Source organism: Triturus cristatus, chromosome 12 (assembly GCF_964204655.1).
Source record: "Triturus cristatus chromosome 12, aTriCri1.1, whole genome shotgun sequence".
Lineage (NCBI taxonomy): Eukaryota > Metazoa > Chordata > Amphibia > Caudata > Salamandridae > Triturus > Triturus cristatus.
In genome coordinates this window covers 752434617-752457266 of record NC_140595.1, presented here as the reverse complement: position 1 = coordinate 752457266, position 22650 = coordinate 752434617, and the positions used below count along the sequence as shown (strand labels likewise).

Below are 22650 nucleotides of genomic sequence, written 5' to 3'. Positions count from 1 at the left end.
CAACTCCCGGGAAGGGCGCTGGCCTAGTTTTTGTGCGAATGTGACCAAAGCTGTTGTAGTCCTGAGGAGCCCCAACTTTCTGGCCTGGAGGGTGGGACCCCAACTAGAGGTATTGTCTATCAGAATACCTAAGTAGGGGTATGCAGTAACAGTCTCCAGGGTGGTATTGTTTATCTGGATACAGCCGGAATGTCTAAGGCGTTTCCCCATGTGCATGGCAAACGTTTTCTTTATGTTTACTTTTAAGTCGAGGGCTGCCATGAAGTCACAATATCTATCGAGGAGAAGTTGGAGTTGGCGTGGGGTCCTGGCCATGATCACCGCGTCATCCGCGTAAAGCAACGCGGGTATCGAACGGTGACCAATCGCTGGTAGGTCCTGGCTTCCTGCCAACATCGCAGCTTCTAAACCGTTTGTATATAGATTAAAAAGAAAGGGGGCCAAAACGCATCCCTGTCTGACACCCTTAAGTACTGGAAATGATGCTGTGACTTCCCCCCCCCAGACCGTACCGTACTTTAGCTGAGGCCCCTGAATAGAGATTCCGAATAAAATTCACCAGAAGAGGATCTATCCCCATAGCCAAAAGGAGTTTCCATAACTTACTATGGGAAACGCAATCGAATGCCGCCGATAAGTCGACGTATGCAAAATGCAACCTCCCCTTTTTAGCCCCAACGTATTTACCTATCAGTAGGGAAAGGTTTAGTGCCTGCTCCACTGTCCCAAGTCCCTCTCGAAAGCCGTACTGTAGGTCGGAAACCACTTGATTGCTTTCAGCCCAATCCTGGAGTCTTTTAAGAAGCAGCCGACCCATCACCTTGCCGGTAGAATCCAAGAGGGAAATGGGTCGGTAACAGGCAGGACTATTACGGTCGCCCTTCTTAAAGATAGGAAGAAGAATAGAAGTTGTCCAGGACTCTGGTGGGCCGATTTTAGTGGCTGCTTCGAAGACCCTAGTGAGAATTGGGGACCATAGTTCTAAGTTGTTTTTGAATAGGTCCACAGGGACCCCATCAGGACCTGGGGCTTTGCCACATTTAGAGGCCTGCAACGCCATAAGTACCTCATCGTGGCCAAAATGAAGGTTAGAATTAGGGGTGGGAGGAGACCTACTGTAGTTTTGGGTAGGCCGTATCCCTGCACTATCTGGGGGGGGCTCTGGCATAGAATCATCCGAGAGACCAAAGATCCTTGAGAAATGGTCAACCCATGCTGCCTCACCCACTGCTACCTCGATCCTTGGGGTCTCTTGTTGATCAGTCAAAAAGGGAGTTCTAACTATTTTCCAGAAAGTGGCCGAGTCCTTAAGAGAGCTACTCTGATGCAGCTTGGCCCATAATTCCTTCTTGATATCAACCTTGCAGGATTTTAGTGCTTGCTTATAACATTTTCTCAATCTTCTCACTTCCTCGCTATCCCTGACAGTTTTAGTAAGAGCTTTCTTCAATAGTTGATGTGAGCGCCTTGTTGCAGAATTAAACCAACCCTTTTTTGTTTGATTTGTGCCCGTCGTTTTACGGAACAGCTCTCTCTTAATTTCTGATGTAATGAGAGAGAAACTTTCCAGTACCTGACCGGGAAGCGACTGTAAATTTAAGCACGTTTCTATGTGCGGGAGTATGCGGCTCAAGACTGCTGAAGTAGTCTTTTCGGCATCAACTTTACACCATTTGATCGCATACCCGTTCAGCTTATTTACCCTTAAAGTGTCTTGTATTAAGAGAGTTTGCTTACTGGGTGGTACTAACATTTCCGGGATAGCGATGGCGAGAATATTAGGGAAGTGGTCGCTGCTGGGGTCGATCCCAGTTCGAACGCTATGTAGCTGATCTTTGGAAGCTTGGGAAACCAGAACAAAGTCAATCAGACTAGTTAGTCCCCTGCCATTGAAGGTAGGAGTAAAAGGGACTGGGGGGGAAACAAGATCGTTAGTAAATCCGAGATCTAAATTGAATATTATCTCGGTCAGATAATTCCCTAGTTTAGTATGGGGGAAATGCGTTACATTGTTACCTAGGTCATCCTCAATACCACAGATGTTGGAATCACCTCCCTTACAGAGGTTAAGATTAAAGTCTCCACCCCAGACTATGGAAATACTGCAATTAGAATGATTGAGACGCTCTTCAAATAAGAGTCGATAGATGTTTTCCAGGACTGGAAGTATATCCTTGGGGGTCAAATTATTATAAAAATTAACTATATAAAACACCTGTGTTTTGTCAAGTGTTATCAAAATAATCTGGGAATAGGGATTGGTATTAATAACTTTGATGTCTGTGGTTAAAAGTTCATTCGAGAGATAAATTACCAGGCCACCTTTCGCTCGCACCCTACTATCTCTTTCCTTAACTATCTAACTTTTGTACAAACTTTTTCTTCTGGGACTTTTCTTTCTCTACGTCCTTGGATAAGTTGTTACATCTGTTATGATTTGCAGTATTCTAAGCTCATCCTATTCTCTGCTCTCTCTTATTCTCCTTCTCACATTTTTCCATGCTTTTATATGAATCTGGACTTAGATTTATGTACCACAAATTTTGCTTCTTTTACTGTTGTTTTTTTTATTGCATTGAATTGGTCAATAGTTTTCAATTGTTATATGAATTTCAATTTTATCTGTTATGTCACTTAAGTTGGTTTCTTGGAACATTAGGGGGTTAAACTCTCCCATTAAAAGGCAGAGGGCCCGATTCACAGAACAAACTTAAGACTAAATCCTAAACTTAGTACCAATCGGGTATTCACAGAATGCACCTAGTACTCCTGGTATTCACAGAATGAACTTACTACTTTTGCGATTCACAAAATGAACTTAGGACTTTTGCTATTCACAGAATCCATTTACGACCACTAAACTTACGTCCGCACTCGGGCCGGAATTTCCGCACCCGGAGCGGAGTTTCCGGGTCCGGAGCGGAAAGTCCGCACGCGGGCCAGAAAGTCCACTCCGGGCGCGGAATATCCGCTCCCGGGCCGGAAACTCCGGCCTCGGGCCGGAAATCCCGCTTCCGGGCAGGAACATCAGAATTGGGACCAGACTACATTAACTGTTGCCATTGATCATTTGAGTCAAGGGGAAACACCTGTTCAAGTCCCTACCATCCCCCACCATGCATCAGCTGACGCACTCCAGCCAATCCTAGCCAACAGCTCCAGTTAGCCATCATGTTGCTAGTGCCTACCATCCCCCACCATGATCCAGCTGAAGCCAATTAACACAGATTGACCAGCAGCAAAAAACATTTAAAAGCAGCACACAGTGAAGGAACCGGTTCGGCCACACGCAGTTTGTATTTCCAAGCAGAGACCGGCTAAGAAAATGGAGCTCCTGAAGAGAAAGAGGAACTATACAGCAGAGGAGACCACCATGCTTGTGGAGTTCATTGTCAGGCACCACAAACGCCTCTATGGACTCCCACCCTACTGCACCAGTGGGACCCAGAAGGCAGCCCTGTGGCAGCAATTAGCCACTGCTGTCACAGCATTGGGGGAGGACAGGCGCACTGTCCAGGACGTTAAAAAAAAATGGCAGGATGAGCGGCTGAGGGTAGAGGAGAAATACTCCAGGATGGAATTACAACGGATCCTCCCAGCCGCACACTCTGGACCACGCATCCGCCTCACCACACAGGAGGAGGACATCCTGACAACCATACACCCCCACTTGGTCCATGGGCTGCCTGTCAGTGACGTCCGCTACGTGGTACCAGGTAAGTGGGATGAAAGGTTAAAGTGCATGAATAGAATGTCTGTGTTGCACCGTCAGTGTGAATAAGGAAGTAGTCCAAAGTGTATAAATGAATCCGTCAGTCAGAGACTCCTGTGTCACCCTCTGTATGTAGCACTACAAGTCCCACAATCCTTAGCGATGGAAATGGCAAATCCCTCCTCCACTTCTGAAAACATGGCCACTGTCCAGTTGCATTAATACACCAGCCCGCTAAGTAGCAATTGACAAATAACAGCAGAGATGCGCCAGTAATAATGCCACACCCAATCCAACTCTTGTGCGACCGCGGATGCGTCACATTGACAATGCGGTGCACTGTGGCGCTGGGATAGACAGATGGGTGTCGCAACTGATGGCATTAGGGGGATGCTCTGCTGGAGTAGTGTTGCAAGTGTGACGCAACTCCAACTATGTCCATGGACCGCCTACACCTAACGTTCAGGGCAACTCATTACAGGTGCCTCAAGCTGGTTTAAGTTTGCATGGCAACACCCTATGAAAAGTGACTACGTGAAATGCCGGCGATTACAATGCATCACTTGTACGAGGCATAACCAAATAAACACACACCCTGCCTACATCACAGCTGATGCATGTTTAATGTTGCGCAGGACCGCACACCGTGAGGCATCCCCATAGATGCATAACATTGTGAATAAGTCTAAATTTGTCACCTGTATTACCCCACCGCTGTGTCACAGAAGTGACGCAACTGCGGTGTAAATGTATTACAAGGGGCGTGGAAACATGCCACTAAATCTCTAAGAAGTAAATCACCCCGTGCAAGCTTAAAGCACAAAGCAGAAGGTGAGAGAACCATCTGGTCCAAAAGTCAGAAACCTATTCTGTTGTACATTTCCCACCCTGCCACGCCACTACGACCCCAATGCACCACTGCTCCTACCTGCCCAGTCAGCAGCAGTACTGCATAACGCTGTTAGCATGCAGAAGAAATGGGGAAATCACAGAAAGGTTTCACATGCACATATTCCAGATGTTTAGTTTTCTCTCTTCTCACCCATTGACACATTCAGCCAGAGCACAGACAACTGCCGCAGCAGAGGTCCCTGCATCTACTGGGAGGCATCGCCACCGTACACCCTCACCGACTGGTAAGTCAAAGTGGCCAGGAGATGGTCAAAATGCATACATTGCCAGGAGTGACCGAGGGACATGTAGTGCCCACATATGAAAGTCAACCAGAGATGTACAAATAGCTGCATTACTATTGGAGTAGTCAATGGACATCCACCTTTAGCTAATTATAATTGTGAACAGCTGAAGACAATATATTACATGTCTTGGCTCATCAAACCTTCGTAATTGCGGAACATGACATGTTTTACAGCAACAGGCCCAGACCTGGGAATCCAATCCTGTTATCGAGTGCCACAACTACTCAAAAGGGTGCCCCCACTATGTTGTAATGGTGTCTGTAGACGTAATCAATCAAAGTAATTGACTGAAATATGGCAATGATGCACAAGTGAGATCCCAGGGTCATTAGTATTGACAATGCATACACTGTCCAACTTTGAATGTTTCCAATATAGATCAAATGCCCAGTCCACACAGCTGGTCATGTACCACTTACATTGTCTGGCTTCTGTGTTGCCCATCAACAAAACACGATAGTGGACCTCACATCAGGATCCGTAGACATGTCATTGTGATATAGGTTGCATCCAGGTAGTGGGCCCATTCGAAGTAATGTGGGAGCAATCATGATATTACGTATAACACACTAATGCAACGCTGGTGCCCACAACTGCTTGTGCTCATCCTTTGTGCCAGAAATCTAGTGCATCACATGTGGCTGCCGGAATGTTAAGTAGCAAAACACACTTATCATTGTAGGTACAACGAGGTCCTCCCAGAATCAAAGACACACACTGACTTCTGCTACAAGGTTGGCTGTGACATCTGTTCAGGGCCCACACACTGTTCCCGTGCTGGGCCAGGGGAGGGGAACCAAAGAATATATCAGGCTGACTGCTCAAGAAATGTGCCTTTCACGTCCGCCGTATGTTGCATGTGTATGACAACACTGTTGTTCTGCATCACAATATGCTCACATATGGCATTTGAACCCATGCAAGATCAGACCCTGGTGGCTAATGAAAGGATGACACAAAATGTATGCCAAGTGAGTGCAGAATGGACATTCAATAGTACCATGAGTCATATGAAGTGACCAAAACACAACCGGCTTGCAATTCAATGATAGGAAACACCATGATGAAAATAGCATGGCTGAGGCCAACACTGATGCCAGTAGTGTACCTTTGAGATTAATGTAGGAGCTGCTAAGGTGAATCTTCATGCAGTTACACCTGCTAAATGACTAGGCAGAAGTGCAACACGCTAATCCAGTGCAGGCTGAAGGCATCAAAGCCTCTCAGCCTATCCGCAATGTGTGAGTATAAACCAAATGTTACATTCTGCTTGCCTCCTCTCCTACTGTATTCACATGTATAGGTTAGTGTTTGACAAAAGAGGTTTGGATGTCTGCTGTACAAGACACCAATCGTCGTCAGCTAAGTAGTACCATGATCTGGGAAATAGAGTACGCAAAGAGAGGACACTCAAAGGACGGACGTAAGACATCTGTGTTCTCTCATACAAATATGTGTGACTTCATGCGTGGGGAAGCACAAATGAGCAACATCATGTCCCTGACTATTGTAAATCTCACACATGAAACCCTTTCTGACTTGACAACAAACAACATGAGACTCTGGAAATATGTAAGTCTGAATGGCAAAGGTGATAGCAGTGTAATGGCGAGGAATCCGGGTCATTTATCCCTTCCTATCAGTAATCTTCTCATACATGTGTGTCTATTGATGTGTCATCTGATTGATGTCACTGCTGTGTGGAGGGAACGGCTGGCAACTGCTGCATGTGAGCAGGTGCCCAAATGTACAGTTCAGGAGCTAAACATGCTGCACATAGTTCTGGATTACCCACAAATGGTCATTGAGAATGACATGTTGGCTCAGAGCTACCATCTGTTGTAGCAAAATATAGACCTGTATGTCTTATCACAGCTGCTGACCGGATTACACCCCAGCAGCATGCACCATCCCGGGGACTGAATGACATCCAACCCTCGCGCAGCCGTCCTTCAGGTAATTCTAGCATGAGGTGTCTGTTGATGTGTCATCTGATTGATGTCACTGCTGTGTGGAGGGAACGGCTGGCAACTGCTGCATGTGAGCAGGTGCCCAAATGTAAAGTTCAGGAGCTAAACATGCTGCACATAGTTCTGGATTACCCACAAATGGTCATTGAGAATGACATGTTGGCTCAGAGCTACCATCTGTTGTAGCAAAATATAGACCTGTATGTCTTACCACAGCTGCTGACCGGATTACACCCCAGCAGCATGCACCATCCCGGGGACTGAATGACATCCAACCCTCGCGCAGCCGTCCTTCAGGTAATTCTAGCATGAGGTGTCTGTTGATGTGTCATCTGATTGATGTCACTGCTGTGTGGAGGGAACGGCTGGCAACTGCAGCATGTGAGCAGGTGCCCAAATGTAAAGTTCAGGAGCTAAACATGCTGCACATAGTTCTGGATTACCCACAAATGGTCATTGAGAATGACCTGTTGGCTCAGAGCTACCATCTGTTGTTGCAAAATATAGACCTGTATGTCTTATCACAGCTGCTGACCGGATTACACCCCAGCAGCATGCACCATCCTGGGGACTGAATGACATCCAACCCTCGCGCAGCCGTCCTTCAGGTAATTCTAGCATGAGGTGTGTCACTGGCTTCGACTCCAAAGCCATGTCAGAGATCCTGAATCCCCTCTGCATGTAATCAGCAGTTGTTGTGTACAAAGTGAAATACAAATCAGGAGTGTCATGTGCCTGTCTGACAATTGGTGATGCAGATAATTGAGAATGTTGTCACTTCCCTCTACAGCTGCTGGTTCAGGGACAGCTAGGCCCGTGATGAGACAGGTCCAGCAGGTGACACTAGGGGGGAACACCAAGGGACAGAGAGTTGTGGCTGGAGCTGGTGAGTTTGCCTGTATCTGTGTAACACCTCAGTGCTATGGTGTGAGCTGTCATTTGTGGTGGTACCCTACACAGGTCACATGATCCTCATCTGTTGATGCAAAGTACAGTTGATACAAACCCTTGTGTTGCACCACATGTCATACCAGGTCAATCCCTAATACGGTTGCAACCTCTGTTCCAGGGGATGCTGATGACGAGGATGACAGGCCTATGACCAGTGCGGGCCGACGTGGAATCAGAGGGGAGAATCCCCTGATCCTCCAAGCTGTCATGTCGGCTGCAAGCACTGCTCAGGAGGAGGAGGAAGAATTTCCTGAGGACCTCTACTTGGTGGATGATGAGGACTACATGTCTGATGATGAAGATGCCAATGCGCGATATCCTGCCAGATTGGCTAAATCGGTCAGGGCATCAACTCCTCTGCCAAGCAACGTCCCTCCGCCTCCTCCCAGGCATACCATGGCCTGTCCCCAGACTCGAGCAAACCAGCCACAGCACACACGCATCACAACACAGACATCACTCCCTCACAGTCCTCACGTCCAGGAGCAACATGGTGGTTCCCCTACCCACTCTTCCCTAGACAGTGTATCCCTGCCATCCTCTCCACCATCTGGGGGTAGTACCAGCCCTGTTGTGCTGCTGGAATCCCCTGGGCACCATTCACCTGCCCACAGGCTCCCACCTCCCACCCCACCCCCTGCCGTAGGACCTGCACATCCCATCCATGGCAGACAGCTGCAGAGAGGGCCTGCACCTGGCTGTGATGACCAGTGGGAGCAGGACTTCTTCCAACAGCAGAGCGATGTGAGGCAGGACATTAGTGCCATAGGGGCTACCCTGTCCACCATGTCGGACTCCCTGCAGGACATGGTCCACTTCCCTCAGGCGGTGGAGAGGCTGAGCCAAGTGTTGGATAGGATGGATAGGACTTGGCAGGACATGTCCAGAAATATGCGAGACATGCTATCCATCCAGAGGGAAGAGAGTGCAAGACACCATGCCTTGGCCATGAAGATGATGGAGGGCATATTGAGAGTGAGCCAACCTTTCCCTTCACGGTCAACGCAGGGAGGGGAACCATCATATCTGCCCACAGGACAGCACATCCCCACACCTGTACCAACTGCACACCAACACAGCAAAGGGAGACATCCACACCAGCGGGCTGAACTGGCACTCCCAACACCACCCCCTGTACAGTCACTCCCGCCACCTGCACAACCACCACCACCTGTACAGTCACTCCCGCCACCTGCACAACCACCACCACCTGTACAGTCACTCCCGCTACCTACACAACCACCACCACCTGTACAGTCACTCCCGCCACCTGCACAACCAATCCCGCCACCTGCACAACCACCACCACCTGTACAGTCACTCCCGCCACCTGCACAACCACCACCACCACCTGTACAGTCACTCCCGCCACCTGCACAAGCACCACCACCACCTGTACAGCCATCAAGTGTGCATACACCATCTGCCCCAGCACATGTGGGTGACCCTGGACAGACCCTTGGACAGTACCCACCTCCACGTAGGCGGCGAGCCAGACCTGAGCACTCGGAGCGGTCATTCCCCCCCCAAATTGCGGCGTCGCACTCACCAGTGACAGGAACCCGGGACAATGTGAGCACGTGTTTGTGTGTGCACCAAATAAACACCTACCAAAAATAATAATCTGTTGTGTATCATGTCCTGTGTAACGTTGCAGGTGGCCTCGAGATGTGAGAAGGTATGTGTGTGTGTGACACAGTTACAAGTGTAACCCATCGTTGCAACCAGCCATTATGTGCATAGCAGATGACTCACCAAATATGTGTCCATATTCAGAACCAGACATTCAGAATGAAGTAAAACAAGTGGAAGTTATTAGTATTCCGAATTGTATTTTAAGAAGGTACAAAAGAACAACCGTCCGTTTGGAAGGGAGAAAGGAAAACAAATGATGATCTTAATGCAGAGGGAGATGGGAACCTGGATTGGGGTGGGGCAAAAAAAATATAACACGTCAGGGAGCGTCAGGGAAAACAGTCTATTTACAAGGGGAAAATGAAATAATTGTTCACGTCAAAAGTCAAGTGTCCTTCTGGTCATCCTCTAGGACCACAATGTCCAGATCCTCAGAGTCCGATGCAGGCACACGTATGGCGGGTGCAGGAACAGGCACCACTTGGGTTCGTGCCACACGAGGAGTACGGGGGGAAACAGTGTGGGGCAACGGACAGGGGGAGACATTGACAGTGGTATGGGAAGGGATTGGGGAGACAACAGATGAGATGGCTGCGGACAGTGAATTGATGCTGGTGGTGAGGGTGGCCATTGTTCGGAGCATGTCCTCTCGCATCATGCGTACCTCCATACACACTTGTAGCTGGATGCGAGCGGACATGTCTGGCTGACCCTCACACATCCACATCAAGTCCACTGGCACAGCCACAGGAGGAACAACACCGGGAGGGGCATGGGTGGAAAAGGAGGGATGTGGTGCCTGAGGTCCAGAGCCAATGATGTTGGGGAGCTGGCGGCTACGATGAGGGGGACTGGTTGCAGGGGATGCAGCTGGGTCCCCCGATGGAATGGGGAACTCTAGAGGTAGGGAGGGGCTGATGGCAGGCCCAGATTGTTTGTTGGCCTGCCCCGAGGACACCTTTTCAGGGACCACAGGTGAAGATTCCTGAGGAGAGTATCTCTCCAACACCTCATGGTCCGAGGTGTCGTGTTCACCCCCCCCCCCCGATTCAATGTCTGCAGCCTCCACCCGGATGTGGCACCAGCATCAGGGTGTCCCTTGTCAGTCCGGGTGGGCGCAATCCCCTTGCCTCTTGATGTTGAGGGTCCCTCCTCATCCTCCTCTTCCTCGCTGGTGGAAAGAGGGTGTAGCCGCCGCCGCACTGGTGGCCTCTTGCTCCGGACCTGGTCCTGCTGCCCTTCTGTTTCGCCAGCTGTGCCTGCTGAAATGTAAGCAAAATCCGAATGTTATGTTTGTGTCATGCAGGACGAGACACATTCATAGAAGCCAAGGTCAGACTTATTTTCCTCTGATCACACTCAATAGTTGTCAGTGTCTATGAGCTGACATTACGTGTATGTTCACCCTCAGTTCCTGGATTGAGTCTGACATGGCCATCTCACGTGGATGTGTGTGGCTTACACAACTGTATTGGCCAACCCTCAACCTGGCATTCTGGGGATCTGTGTGTCCTGCCACAGCTACATGTGCAGGTTCCAAAAGCAGTCACCAATGGAGAACATGAAGTCCCGAATCTCAGATTATGGCCATTCATAGGGAGTCGCAGCTATTGAAGGTCTGGACAAGTGTCATCTGCTTTGTAGCATTGTATGGGACACGACAAGTGGCAAATGTGGGTCACACATGCACTGAGGCTCTGGCCTATTTCTGTAGCTAAATTGTGAGTCTAGCCTTTGGCTGTCCCCACACATGTACTGACAATCCAGTGGCACATATTGGCTTTGGTGACTGATATGGTAATGCAGTACACCGCTGAACACTGGGGGAATTTTGTGACAGCTACCTGTACATGTGAAATGTGAAACAGGCCACTGAGGCTGAGATGTCTGTCAGTGGACACCCCTTGTAAATTTAGAAGCGCTTAAGAGTGATGCAAGGATGTCAAAGTCTGTCTGGACTCCATGGCACATGATGTTTTGTCACAATTGGAACCCAAACTCTAAAAATGCAATGCAAGTCATAGCATCCAATACCCTTTGGCCTGCCATGCGCACACTGGACAGTGTATGTACCATTGCTCATCCAATGCACACATGATTTCCTAGTGCCAATTGTAGTGGTGCAGGAAGAGCTGATTTCAGTACAAATGCACAAATATGGCTCATTTAGCCAGTTGTCATGACGAGACTCCAACTCCCAAAATGCACTCTGCCCTGTACAGTCCATATGCCACAGTATGCCTTTTTAAGCTTGGTTACTGCTGCATGGACACGGAATCTGTGAATGGAGGCATCGGACACACAATGGTACAGCACTGTTTCACTCACATCATACTCCCAGACACATTTAGCATATGATGCACTTACCATGTCGCTGCTGCTCATGCTCCTCCAGCTGAGCATGGAGGGTCGGCCAAGCTGATCGCAGGACCCTCCTGTACAGTGGGGATAGGCGAGGACGATGCACATGGTGCTGGGAAGACTGGCCCACCAGCTCCTCAGCCTTGTGCCGGGCCCACCGTTTTAGGTCCTCCCAGCGCTTGCGGCATGCCCTCGCACTCCTGGTGTGGACTCCCACTGCACTGCAGTGCTCGGCGATGTTGGCCCACAGCCTGGCCCGGACTGCATTGCTCAGCTGGTGTTCAGGGTCCCCATATAGCTGAGAAAATTTGGCCAGCACCCCCTCAGCCAAGATGTCCAACTCACTTTCAGTGAAAGGGGGTGCCTTCTCTTCGTAACCCTCAGCCATTATGGGGATAATAAGAAGGATGAGAGCAGCAGGATGTCAGAGGATCTGTCTGTGATAGAGGATGACTCAGAATGAACACAAAATGGCTGCTAACTATTTCCTGTGATGTATTTCCTGCCTCCCACTTCCTGTAAAACATTTCCTGAATGAAATTATGTGTCCGCTTTTTGGCCGCAAATTCCGAAAATGACCCGGAACATATAATTCCATACAGGAAATGTTTGAAAGGGAGTGGGAGGCAGCAAATACATCACAGGAAGTAGTTGCCTGCCATTTTGTAGTCATCCAGATCCATCCACAATCTGGAATCACATCTACTGCCATCCTGCTGTTCTGTTGTGGATAAAAAAGAAAAGACAGTGCATGTGAGAATTATTTAAATGTGACAAGAGGGTGAAGTGACCATTTCAAGACATTTCTGCAGTTTCTGTTTCAGTTTCTCATGCTTTGCATTATGGTACATGTAGTCCATATTAGGTGCTCATTTGCAGAGTTGTGTGATGTGTTCCGGAACATTGTGTTTGAGAAGTGTGGATATATCACAGACACAGGGGGGCAGATTTACGGCTTCTGGCGCATCTCTGCTAATCAGCAGAGATGCGTCAGAAGAGTTGCGATGCATCTGCCCACCCGTGCGCCAACACAGATGCGCCGCATTGACATTTCGGTGCACCGTGCTGCTCGGATGTGCAGGTGCGTGACGCATCCCCCGTTGGAAAGGCGGCGCATTGCTGGAGTTGCGTCGCATGCACAACGCAGCTCCAGCAAGGCTCGGGGGTGCCCTATCCCTATGATGCTGCGTCAATCCTTACGCCTGCTTCAAGCAGGCGCAGGGTTTTGACGCAGCATGGCCTTAAAAGTGACTGAGTGAAATATTGTAGATTTTTAGGAGGCGTTTCTGCGCCCGGAAGGCCCCCCCTGCGCCAGAACGCCAACATGTGGCGCAGGCCTTTACAACGTGACGCATCTCCCAGATGCGTCATATAGTACATACCCCGCAGCATGGCGCTGGCTTTGCACCGCCGCAGCATCACAAAAGTGACGCAACGGCTGCGTGAAAGGGCCGCAAGTCCCACATTAATCTGCCCCATGGTGTCTGATTGACCCATTGCATCACTCACGTCGTGGGCGCATCATTTGTGGGGGAGTCACATCTGTTGATGGCACAGGGCCGACAATGCTATGGTTATGGCCTTTTCTGATTAAGAGACCCATCCTCATGAGGTCCGGCTGTGTCTCTCAGTACATGTATCATCTTGCATCTGCGGCTATAGATTCTTTCGGGACATCCACTACACTGATCGCTGACATGGGCACATGTGCTGATGCAGGCTCAACCTTTTGACTACTGTCAAGAGCTGTGATTAACATGCAGTTAGTGTGGCTTGCAAAGTTGCCTCAGGAAGGAATTTATTGACACAGTCGTGTATATCCAAGTTTCATCATTGGCAACAGACAGCAATCCACATTTGGTCCATTCCACTACAGGTTGCTCATGTGAAGAACGTGGCAACAAGCTGCTCACGGACTTGCATGCCTGACCTCGGTTATGTGCCATGGCCCGGTTTCCCAGATTCATAGGTAGCCGAGGTTCCAGCGGTATCTGTAAGCCATGCGTTAAGGCAATGTTGTGCAAGACACAACAGGCTAAAATGATCTTGCACACTACTTCTGGGGAGTACTGCAGCACCCCCCATGTACGGTCGAGACATCTGAATCGCGACTTCAACAGACCAAAAGTGCGCTCTATGATGGCTCGAGTCCGTATGTGTGCCCTATTGTACCTACGCTGTGGTACAGTGTCTGCACGCCTGTAAGGGGTGAGGAGATGTGGGGTGAGTGCATACCCAGTGTCACCTGAGTAGAGGGGAAAGGGCAGTTGGTTAGATTTCCCTCTTTGACTTGCACAGGACATGATCTATACTGTATTACATGCATTGTCAGGTGGGCCCTGTATCTAGCTTTATGATTCTTAAAGTACAATGGTTAATTTTGGGGGGCATTCAGACATTTCAAAAACACATATTCCTCCTTTCTAACGCTTGGTACTTACCCAGTAGCCACCTGTTGCCAAATTCTTCCGCGGCTATCCGCCGGGCAAGAGGTGACATGCGGAATATGAAGCTGTCATGGGTACTGCCGGGGAACACCGCATGCACATCAATGAACCTCCCTCTGGCATCACAGACAGCTTGCACGTTGATGGAATGCCATCGGTGTCTATTGCAGAAGATGTGTGCAATGTGGCGGGGTGGCTGAAGGGCCACATGGGTACAGTCAATTGCACCCAGCACACGTGGAAATTGTGCAATGCGAAAGAAATTTTGTGCTGCCCTTTGTCTCAGGGCCAGTGTCGGTGGCATATGTATGTGGTGGTGGGATCTTGCAGTGATGCATCGCAGTACCTGATGCAGGCACCGCGACTGGCTTGCCTGGGATATGCCCACATGGTCACTGGAGACCCTTTGGAATGAGCCAGTGGCGAAAAAATGGAGCGCTGATAGGATCTTGAGGTATGCTGGTATTGCATGTGAGCAGCAGGTCACGGAGTCAAGTTCCTGCTCCCACTCACGTACCATATCCAAGATGATTTCTGGAGGGAAACGGTACCTGGCCCTTATATCTTGACTGGACATTCCAAATAAGTTGATCCTCTGTCTGAAGATCCTCTCTGCTCTGGCTTTCCTCCTCCTCCTCCTCAAGTGGTTTTGCTGCATGGCAAGGGGCAGTGCAACAAACACATTCAGTGACATGTTGAAAGGGTTTGTGTGTGTCTGCTCTGCAGTTATACGTGCTGCCGAGCTAGGATTGGCTGGAGTGTGTCAGCTGATGCATGGTGGGGGATGGTAGGGACCAAACCAGATTTTCCGGCCCGTAATCGGAACTTCCGGCCCGGTAGCGGGATTTCCGGCCCGAGGCCGGTGTTTCCGGCCCGGGAGCGGATATTCCGCTCCGGGGGCGGAAATTCCGGCCCGAGTGCGGACGTAAGTTTAGTGGTCGTAAATGGATTCTGTGAATAGCAAAAGTCCTAAGTTCATTTTGTGAATCGCAAAAGTAATAAGTTCATTCTGTGAATACCAGAAGTACTAGGTGCATTCTGTGAATACCAGATTATTACTAAGTTTAGGATTTAGTCTTAAGTTTGTTCTGTGAATCGGGCCCAGAGAGTTTTATCACATTTAGCCAGGTTGAATGCTGATATTGTCTTCCTACAAGAAACGCATCTTACGGAAAATGAGTCTATGAAATTAAAAAGGGGTTGTGTGGGTGAGGTCTATTTCTCTCCCGGGGATGGTAAACGAAGTGGAGTTGCGATATTATGCCGCAAATCTCTTCCAATTATCTTAGTGTTGCAAGATACCGATGTTGAGGGAAGATGGCTTATTGTCAAATTATTGCTAAAAGATGTTCCAGTCTCTTTCCTTAATGTTTATGCACCTACAGGTAGAGACACTTCCTTTTGGCCTGCTTTGTCCACTCGAATTTCTAATTGTATTGAGGAGAATTTTATTATGGCTGGGGATTGCAATCAAGTGTTAGATCCTTTTGTTGACAGGAATTCAAAAGTGCCTTTTACTCCCAATAGCATACGCAAATCTTTTACTCGCACTATATCTCAACATAAATTACTTGATGAATGGCGCCTTTGTAACCCCACCACCAGGGAATACTCATTCTATTCCTCAACACATCATACCCAATCCAGAATTGATTATGTGTTTGTCTCTCATAATATCTCACAATCTCTTGTGTTTGCAGACATTGGTCCCATTCTCTTGTCAGATCATGCTCCCATTTCCATTGGTTTTGATATCTTTCCCAGGAACAATGCTCCCAGACGATGGCGTTTTAATAACGCTCTCCTCTTGGATCCTACATTTTTAGCGTCAGTTACTTCTTTTTTTACTGATTATTTTGAAAGGAATCACACAGATTCTTTGTCACTTGCAACTATCTGGGATGCGTTTAAAGCTTCAGCAAGAGATTTCATTATCAATTTCGTGGCAAAGAAGTGAAAAATGAATCGCAAGACCATAATGGATCTCCTCCGGGATATTAAAGCAGTTGAACATTTATACTTTACCTCTCATTCAGAGGATTGCTTAAAAACCCTTGTTAAGGCCAAATGGGACTTTAATGAAAAGGCAACGGAAGATGCTTCGCTTTACTTGTTAAAATCCAGCGCAAAATTTTATGGAGGTAAAAATAGAGCAGGGAAAATATTAGCTAACTATTTAAAGACTCGCCAAAACAAATTAAATATTGATTCCATCTTTGATGAACAATTAGTCTTAAAGTTTAAAGATGCCGAAATTCTAAATGAATTTGCTCTTTTTTACAAATCTTTATATTCTTCAGAAACTGACCCTACGGATCACTTGTTAACACAATTTTTCTCTGACATCCAGCGGTCTCAGCAGCTACCTCTGGACTTATCTCCTTTGGAGTCTGATCTTTCCCAGCAGGAATTACATACTGCTCTCCAAAATCTTAAAAAGGATAAAGCCCCTGGTCCGGATGGCTTTACTGTTGAGTTCTATACTCATTTTTCTAAGCTTTTACTACCCAAGTTACATTCAGTTATTAATTTTTTTATCTCCTCCAATGGTTCCTCTGGTTCCTTTTCAGAGGCCCACATCTGCCTTATCCCTAAGGAGGGTAGGGATTCCAAATTTTGCAAAAACTACAGACCCATTTCACTGGTTAATATTGACTATAAGATTTTTTCCAAAGCATTAGCCATACGCCTAGACTCCTTCTTACCGAATTTGCTCTGGAAGGAACAATCTGGCTTTGTCAAAGGTCGCGTCATTACTGATAACACTCAACTCTTTTTCAACTTTTTATCCAAGTCGTCCCATCTTGATCATTCTTTAGCAGCAATAGTGCTGGATGCCGAAAAGGCTTTTGATAGGGTTGAATGGAAATACTTATTTTATACTCTAAAGTGGTTTGGATTTGGTCCAAATTTTATAAATTTGGTATCTCTCCTTTACTCTAAACCGCACGCATCAATATATGCTAATGGTTTGCTCTCCTCTTTTTTTAATCTAGGCAGAGGAGTCCATCAAGGTTGTCCTCTTTCGCCTTTATTTAGTTCTTGAGCCGTTTCTTTCCAAATTACGCCAAAATCCCAACATATGTCGTTTTCAAACACCGAATGCTCACATTAAACTTGCGGCTTATGCAGATGACATCTTGCTTTTCTTGTCTAAGCCCGAAGAGTCCATTCCTGCCTTTTTAGCGGAAGTAAGAGCCTACTCTTCTATTTCTGGGTACAAGTTGAATAATGACAAATGCGAAATATTACTTCTAACGAAATATACTTTTAGTTCAGACTTTCAAGCCTCCAACTTTAAATGGAATCCGAAAGCCATTAAATATTTAGGTTTACACTTTACTTCTTCAATTCCAGGAACAGTAAACTTATGGAGAGATAAGTGTTTTCAAAAGATTTCAGACTTGACTGCTAAATGGCATCCTCTTTACTTGTCTTGGTGGGGTCGTCTGGACACCATAAAGATGATGTTATCGCCTATAATTTTATACACCATTTCAAACATCCCGGTCCCCATTACAACTACATTATTGAAAAGAGTCAATTCCATTTTATCCTCTTTTTTATGGGGTAACAAAAAACCTAGAATGTCCCTGTTAAAATTAATTCGCCCTAAATCAGAAGGCGGAGTAAACTTTCCAGATTTTCCTGCTTATCAGAAAGCCTTCCTATTACGTCAGGCCTCTTTGTGGTTGCTTGATTCTACGGATGACTGTCCTCTTTGGACCTCAGTGGAACGCCTTTTTCTCACCCCTTACTCATTTTCTGAGTATCTTTCTTTTTCACGCAAACCACAATCCATTTCCACTCCCATAATAAAACACACTTCTAAACTACTCGAGGTGCCCTCTCACTTTATTCGTGATTCTAAAAAATCCTTCTTAAACTCAACGATTTGGCACAATAAAAATGTATTAATCCATAACAAACCCTTTTACTGGAAGACTTGGAGACAAAAAGGATTAATATGGATACATCAATTATTCTCAGAATCACAATTTATACCCTTTAATACGCTCCAGCAGTTATTTCATTTACCTAGCTCCTTTATCAATAAATATAATTTACTTAAAAAAGCAGTGTTGTATTCTCTTTCTCACCTTCCCATTATACCACATACTTCTGACACGTTGAACTCCTCTGCCTGTCTTCAGGCCTTGTTATTGACTACACCTAAGGCCTCTGTTATCTATAAGCATCTACAAAGTGTTAATGACAAGATATGGAAGACAAAAACGGAAGAAGCCTGGGAACAGGATTTTGCCATATGCTGGGCACTATCAATTTGGAATGGTGTATGGTCCAAACTACGTAAAGCCTTGAGGGCATCAAATATCACCCACACGTTATTCTTTGTCTATAATAGATTGTTGCTTACACCAGCTATTCTATCTAAACGCTTTTCATCGATTCCCAACACATGTTGGTCATGTTCCTCCCCCAATGCTGACCTTTTTCACAAGTTATTCAATTGTTCCCAGGTACAACGTTTTTAGAAACAAGTATGGTCTCAAATTAATTTAATTTATAACACTAAGGGGCATATCAACAACAACCGGCGATAATTATCGCTCAGCGCTCTTAGCGTGAGGATAATTATCGCCAGCTAGCGTGAATTTTTATCGCTGAGATAGCGTGCTATTAGCAACGCTTATCTCAATAGCGATAAAAATCTACACGCTAACAGGCTAACGTGAGATTATCGCTGGAAACCCAGCGATAATCACACGTTACCTTGTTGATAGGGACAGGCAAACTTAGCCATGATATCCTCCTTCCATAGGATATCATGGCTAAGTATAAAAATTAGCAGACGTAAAAAAGCAGCGTTAACCGCGGTTAGCGCTGCTTTTTTTGTCTCTAACAGGGTTAGCGACATTCTTGATAATAGGAGAAATGTCGCTTAGCGACATTTCTCCTATTATTTTACTCTGGAACGCCCCCTTTGCATCTCATTAGAGATGCAAGGGGAAGCATAGAGTAAAAGGGTGCTAACATGCAAATTTGCGTGTTAGCACCCTGTTGTTGATAGGGCGCTAGTTTTATCTCTGCTTTTTTGGATTTTAAAGCCAAAAAAGCAGAGATAAAGCCCTTGTTGATATGCCCCTAAGTTTCCTTTTTCTTTCTCTCACATCTTCTTGGGTAGTATTTCGCCCATCTGGGATGATACTTTTCTTAATGTTAAGATTATAGACTTACTGCTGGCGGTTGCCTTTCAACAAATTACTGTCAATTGGAAGGACTCATCGAAGATTTCTTACAGGGCTTGGTGGTATACTGTTTGCCATGACCGTAGATTAGATACTGCTTTTGTGTACCCACCTTCCTTGGCAACCAAACGTGCTGATTTGTTACACTTTTTATTGATACTAGTGCCAAAAAGTGTTCACTACCTCAACCCTCTCAACAGGAGGTTCTTAAACCACCCTAGACTCCCTAATAGTTCCATTAGTTTCTATCACATACCCAGTTGACATATGTATTTCATCTATTTTGCATTTTTCTCTTTCACTTTCCTACTATTGGTCTAATTCTTTTGTTTGGTATGTAATGAGCATGGAATGTTAAGATGTGCAATTTTTTATTGCATAATGTGTTTGGTCACTTCAAATTTCTTTTTTTTCTCTTTTCTCAATAAAATTATTTGAACTTAAAAAAAAAAGAAAACAACTCAACACAGCCTTCCAAGAAATTGTTTGTCGTAACTCTTCTGTCCTTGATCCTCAAAAGAAAAATGCAGGACAATGATGTTCACGTTTCCCTGCTGGACTCTCATGGACTCTTGTTTGTCATGTGTGCTGGGATGGCCCCTTTTGTCTTCTGTTTACTTCGGTTCTCTGAAGTTACTATAAGATGGCATCCAGCACCTTACAACATTTTCAGCCTGTCAAAGCTTGGCTCAGGCCTTTAGGCACCTGTGCAGAGTTGCATGTAAAGCATCTGGCTGGCTGTCCCTGACACTGTGAGTGTCTTTCAGACAGACCATTGCTCAGCCTTTCATTACACGATAGAAAAGAAATGGGGTGGAGCTCTGATGAGAGTTCTGGAGGTGTGTTACAGTAGAAAAAGTGATAGTACCACAATACCATGTAAAGTAATAAGGAATGCAACCTGCTTTGCAAAATACCCGTGGAACGCTGCCATTTAGTGCAAAGGGCAATATGGGCAAAATAATAGAAACAAACAGTTTAGATATTTAATAACGATTCATGCATATGAGATTCTTGGCTGATATAAATATTGCCAGAACACAGATGTAGCATGCTAAAATAAACAAAATGCATCTTACAAAATGGCCAGGCAATAACAACTTGTTCACTGTGATCTAAATGTTGCAGGAAAAACAACTTCTACTAAATATAGAAAATATTAATACACTATTTTGCTCTTCATTTGTGTCTCATTTAATGTATTGAAGATTTTAGACCAAGAAAATAACATTTTCCTAAACTAATAAGTGTTTAAATAGAGCCTGATGCTGCACAATAGTGTTTGCAAGCACTTCCAGTCTCAGGCAATATATCAAATGGTGCCGGGAAATAAAACAGGTTGCTCAGAACCTCAGACCTGAAGAAGCAATTATTAAATTTGATACTTGTATAGCGCACTACTCACCCGCAAGGGTCTCAAGGCGCTTGTACGAATACCGCTGTGGAACCCATCCTGGCTTTCCCTGTGAGGCGTCCACTCCTGTGCACCCCCAAGGTGGAGGCCAGGCATCCTTAGCGTGGTGGGGGCCGTTGTGGAGATTAAGCAAGCTATTGCCCAGAGTTGCAGAGTGGGACTCCATGATTGGAATAGGCACCGAGGCAAGAATTATCAGGTCCGTGGAACTTTTGAGCCCAAGACCCACCAAGGCAGGTAATTGAACCCTGGTCCCAGGCTAGACCTCTGCATCAGGGTCTGCCGCTCTAATCATTGAGCCACACTTCTCCACACATTTATTAGAACTCCCATCTGATGGATTCACAGCCCTCATGTTGTCCACTAAACCACGTGTACCAGCTTAAAATCCTTGAATGTTACTACACGCAGCAGTTTAGTGGACTGAGCCAGGTGCGAATTCATTTTAGGTACAATTTACAGAGAAAACAAGTATCAAGCTGGAAACCAAGTGGTGTGACTAGTACCAGGATTAGTTATCTGAGAAAGTGGGTGCAGTTTTTATTTGTTATAAAACTGTATGTCTTTGTATTTGTTTTACAAAATGAGACAGCTTTCTCAGCAAAATGACGGGTAGGTGAAAGAAGAGAAGAAAGGGCAAACAAAGGAAAAGAGGAGGAAAGAAAGCAGTGTTGGCGAAGAAAAGAATGATAATGATAATCATGAAAGGTGATACATGAGAAAAAAGAGGTCAAAGGGTAAGTAAAAGAGCATGGGAGCTGAGGAGAAGAAAGGTGAAATATAAAGGAGATCGAATAAAGGAGGAAAGAGGCAGAGACGGCGAGAAAAAGGCTGAAGAGTTTGCAGAAGGAAAAGATGTAAAGAAAGAGCTGGTAATAGGAGCAAAAGATTAAATAGGAAGGAAAATGAAAAAGGATAGGGACAACAAATAATGGAAAAACAGATAGAAGGAGACAGAAAGGGCTGAAGATATATGGAGGAGAAAGAAAGGGAGTGACGTGGTTCAGTCTAGAAAAACAAAGGGAGGAAAAAATCAGACTGGCAGAGAGAAAAAGAAAAAAGGGAAGATAAATCTGTGAGAGAAAGGGGGAACGGAGGATATTGGAACTGGTGGGAAGACATAAAGGAGAAATGGAGAAGAGAGGAAACAAAAAGTGAGGGTTGAATATAGCAAGAAGAATAAAAATGTGAAAGGGAGCATATGTGATTGAGGGAAAAAAGGAGATAAGAAAAAGCTAATTTAGAGAGGGAGGGGAATGTGAAATTGAGCAGACATAGGGACGTCAGAGAGAGCGTTTGGAAAGAGATGAAGAGAGAAGGACGAATAAAGACAATGTATACATGTGAAAGAGGAAGGAGTAATGAAGTATAGAGAGGGCAGGTAGATTAGTGGATTGGGAGGGAGACATGTAGGAAGTTTATAATAATATTCCATATTTGTAAAGCTCACAAATATCAGCCCTTAATGTTTCAGATTGGGAGATTGAGTGGCTATCGCCCAGAGTCACATGATGCTGAGCTGAGCTGTCACCGGCGATTGAACCGAGATCCCCGCATTCCGGAGTCAGCCATTCTGGCCGCTGCGCCACACCTCTCCCTTATAGGAGCACAAGGATGGACAATTAGGGAGAGAGAAAAGATGAAAAGAAAAAGATAGCAAAGGAAACGAAGCAGAGGGAAAAAGGAAGAAGAAAAAAATGATAACTAACAGAGGAAAGAGATGCAGGGTGAGAGGGAATAAGGAGTAGAGA

At 46.1% G+C, this 22650-nt stretch overlaps 1 protein-coding gene across 1 annotated transcript in view; it reads right to left on the bottom strand.

The window, feature by feature from the left end:
* The window catches only part of LOC146782699 (vomeronasal type-2 receptor 1-like), a 152451-nt gene that overhangs the window by 109508 nt on the left and 20293 nt on the right, over positions 1 to 22650 (bottom strand). The gene's annotated exons all lie outside the window — the stretch shown is intronic.